Source organism: Abramis brama, assembly GCF_963993115.1.
Source record: "Abramis brama genome assembly, chromosome: 3".
In the NCBI taxonomy this organism is placed as follows: domain Eukaryota; kingdom Metazoa; phylum Chordata; class Actinopteri; order Cypriniformes; family Leuciscidae; genus Abramis; species Abramis brama.
This window is the reverse complement of record NC_139965.1, coordinates 39,015,333-39,019,830: the sequence shown is the minus strand read 5'-3', so window position 1 is coordinate 39,019,830 and position 4,498 is coordinate 39,015,333.

Sequence of the window (4,498 nt, the reverse complement as noted above, 5' to 3'; positions counted from 1 at the left end):
GCAGTTTGTGAAGTCTAGGAAGTTTTATAGAGACATGCTCCCAATAAAACTAGACTGGTGTCCTCCTCTTACTCGTCTCTGTGCTTTACCCCTGAGCTTCAGGCCTTGAAACAAATTCTCTCATCCTCTGTCAGTGAGTTAATTATAAAATCCTGCCACCTAGACTCTTCCCTCATCCTCTCTTAAAAAACTGCTCCCATTTAAAATTTGATCAAATGCTTTCTCTTTTGTGTCCCAATACACCTGAAAACTGATGCTGTCTCTCCTATCATTAGGAAATGTGGCTGGGATCCGTCTGAACTGAACAATTTCAGGTCCATCTCAAATCTTCTTTCTTATCTAAACTCGTTGTTGCTTCACAACTACGATCGCGTCTGCTTACTCACAGTCTCTATGACCCTCTTTTTAGTCTGCTTTTCACACTTCCGGCAGCACAGACACTGGTCTCTTGAGGATTATCAATGACCTTCCTTTAGCTGCTGATTATGTGTCTCGATCTTAGCGCTGTGTTCAATACTGTCTGCATCAACAACATACTCATCTCTCGACTCCCTTCATATGGAAATGCAGAATTTGCTCTCTCGTGGTTACTACTATCGCACTGACAGACTTTGCTTTTCAATTTTTAAATGCTTTCCCTGGGTCATATTGTCTGCTGCCATTGTCTCAGCTTCCACTGCTCTGCTGATATTTTTCAGATCTGTCCTCCCACTCTGCATCAGTGATTTGAAAGCCTGGTTGCTTTAATTTTCTCAAATGAAACATAGACTGATGTTATGCTATTCAAACCACTAGCCCTTCTCACTTGATTGGCCTACAGTACCTGAAATATGTTCAAACCTCTTCAGCAAAAGTCACCCACACCAAACAATGTGCCCACATCACTCCCATCCTTTGTAAATTACATTGGCTGGCTGTCTCATCCTTGTATCCATTAGAAGATACTTCTCCTAACCTTTAAATGTCTCAACTGCCTTTTCTCTCACTACCTGTGAGTTACTTCATCTCAAGATTTCGAGTTTCTTTTGTGGGTGGAAGTTCATTTTGTATCATGGCACCAAAACTCTGAATCTCACTCCCATTGAGTCTTTGCTGCATCCTTTCACTCTATTGTTTCTCGAATGTGTGTTTCTCTCTGTCTTGTGATGTGAAGTTACTCATGTCTGTCAGTTGCATCTGTCTCTTTAAAGTTCATTCTTTGCCGTGAAGCGACCTTGAGCTGTGGGAAAGGTGCTTAATAATAAGGTGTGTTATTGTTTGTTATTATTATATGAGGCTGATCCGCTGTTTCTTTCTATTCTGGTTTTGTAATCTTTGGGCCTAAACAATTGGAGAAAAGCATAACACCTACTTCACTAATGTGAAATGTAAATGTGACATTCTCTATTACGTCAACCATGCAGATCCATTTTCCTTTTTCTGTCTTTGTTTTCCCTGAAGACCCTCCTTTCCACGACAATAGCTCAACTTCTATTTCATCAGGTTTTCATTGATTATCTTGAGGGTTCCCAGGCAGCACATTATACTGTGCATAATGAAATCACAACATCTCTGTGTGATTAGTTTTTTTTCACACACCTGAGGAAGGAGCTACACAGGAAAAACATTCATCTACATAAATACACATTGATGATGTGCCTATACAAGTATCAAGTTAAGTAATATGGACTTTAATCACGGTTGGATGGTTTATTTTCACTGACCTGTAATGACATGGTGTATGGTGTAGCCATATGGCAACGTGCTATTTTTCTTCACTTTCTCATCTTTCCGAGAAAAACCTACAACATACTGCATTGCTGGACATAAAAGGGCATTCTTTAAAGAGACCAATGCACTTTTTAAGCTACACAACCATTGACTTTTCTTTCAAAAAAGGAGACACAGTTGCTCTATTAAACACATTTCAATGTTTTTACAGTGATTACTTTTTTAATAAGATTATTAGATGTTACAATTTTTGTCTAGCATAGTTTTACAGAGGATATGTGACCCTGGATCAGAAAACCAGTCACAAGTCGCACGGGTGTATTTGTGGCAATAGCCAACAATACATTGTATGGGTCAAAATTATCGATTTTTCTTTTATGCCAAAAATCATCAGGATATTAAGTAAAGATCATGTTTCATGAAAATATTTTGTAAATTTCCTACCGTAAATATATAAAATCAGATCAAAAGCACGCACATCCAAAGCAATATGTTGCTCAAATTGGGTGCTCGAATTTATAAAAACGAAGAGCCTACGCGCTCGAAACGTTACCACCCGTGTGTAAGTCTATTATTAAATTTTCATATTTTGGAGCCATGGTGTGCCGACTTTTTTTACTTTTTTTTTTTTTTTTACTACCGTAAATATATAAAACATTTATTTTTGTGAGTGAATGCAGCACAATTGCAAACATAAATGGACAACTTTAAAGGCGATTTTCTCAACGTTTCGATTTTTTCGCACCCTCAGATTCCAGATGTTCAAATAGCATACATCAATGGAAAGCTTATTTGTATACATCTCAATTTCATAAAATTGACCCATGTGACTGGTTTTGTGGTCCAGGTTGGATGGTTTATTTTCACTGACCTATAATGACATGGTGTATGGTGTATGGTGAATGTGACAACACTCCCACAGTGGAAAAATTGCTATGTTGCCATATGATACCTCTCTACTACAGTGGAGTTGCACTCATGCATTTTCTAATTGGGAATTTATACACTGTCATCAGATATTTTAATATGGTTGTTTTATTTATAATCAATTTCTAATGCTTCAGGAACATTATTGATGAACCCAAGATAATGATTAATTTGGTATAAATATTTAAATTAAATTAATTAAATGAATATTTAATTAAATGAGAAACTGATAAGAAAAGCTCATTTTTGGCATATGGGATACATACTATATCATACATAAACATATAAATAAATAATGAAACGTTAGGGAAATTCAGTTTCCATAGTTTGACATTTCTTGTTCTTCAAAAAAAAAAAAAAAAAAAAAAATCATATTTGTGTCCTGGACAATCTATTCTGGCTATGTTTGCTAATTTATCAATGCACAGATTATAGGCTATATTACGTATTATAATTATTATGTATGTTAGATGACGAAATTATGAAGTGGAAATGATTGACGGGGAGAGGGTCTCGGCACAGGGTAATCCATCTTCAAATTACTGGCATTAAGTTCACATTGTGAGAGATAATGTCATTTTACAGTTAATCAGCTAATGGAGCCCAAATCCATTTTCACCTAAATAGGACACACACACACACACACACACACACACAGACACACACACACACACACACACACACACACACACACACACACACACACACACACACACACACACACACACACACACACACACATTAACTTAATGGCAGTGCAGAGACAAGGGATGAAACTAATGAATGCAAATGCAATTTACAGCCACCTCTCACTCAAGCCATCTGAAACACAAGACTAAATTGAAAAATGGTATGAAGTGCGTTCCCAGCTCAGACATAACCTAAATATAGTCATGAAAAAAAATCCAAGTCTGAATTCCAGCTACTCCAGTTTTCTTAGCTGTTTGAGTTCTCTAATTATGAGGTAGCTGACTTCTGCCCTTGAGGACCTCAGAAGAAAGCATTTTTTTGTCCCAGTATGAACACACCTCTAATGCACCTTATTCAGTTAATTAGTGTAGCTCTTGAGTCGGGTAGTATACTTTTGAATAAGAATAAGTAGGCCTACACAAGTTTTCTACAGGAATGGAAGAAATGTGAATCGGTTTAGGCCTTTTACGTTTAATATGGAAAGAAATCCTGAAACATACTATACCATAGGCCTAATGCTTGTCATTGAATGCATTTTTATACCGACATGTTTTTCATTTACATTTTAAATGTGCAAAATTATTCAAAACAAAATTTTCAGTTAATCCATGGTTGTTATTACTCGGCTCTCTGGAATAATTGATTCTGATTGGTCAGTTTAATTTAACTGAATCTAAACCATTTGTAATGTCACTGCTTTATATCACTCCGCTCCTCCGGGTGACTGAATCCAGTTCATGATGACTCTCACGTCACACCGCAAACTGGGGGGGTGGGGTGGATATTAACATGCCTAAGACTTTTGCACAGTACAGTATATATATATATATATATATAAACAGTAGTGATATTTATGTAATATTGAAAGGACTGGGTTTTAACACAGAATTTGGAATAGATGCTAAGTGTCTGCAGTGATATCATCCTGTTTTATCTGATAAGACCCTCTGGGCTATGTTTTCTCCTCGGTAACTCCAGTAGCGAGTGATCAAATAAAAAAATGTGCGACTGTGGAGCTAATTAAGCCAAGACAGGGCAACATTTGCATGTCTGACAAGAGGAAAAATATGACAGTGTTGTAATAAACAACGTAAAAGTCATTTTTGGTGTCAAATTATTCATGATTAGTCTGCTCTATGCAGATAGCTCTAATCTTGCCCTTTAGGTGCAG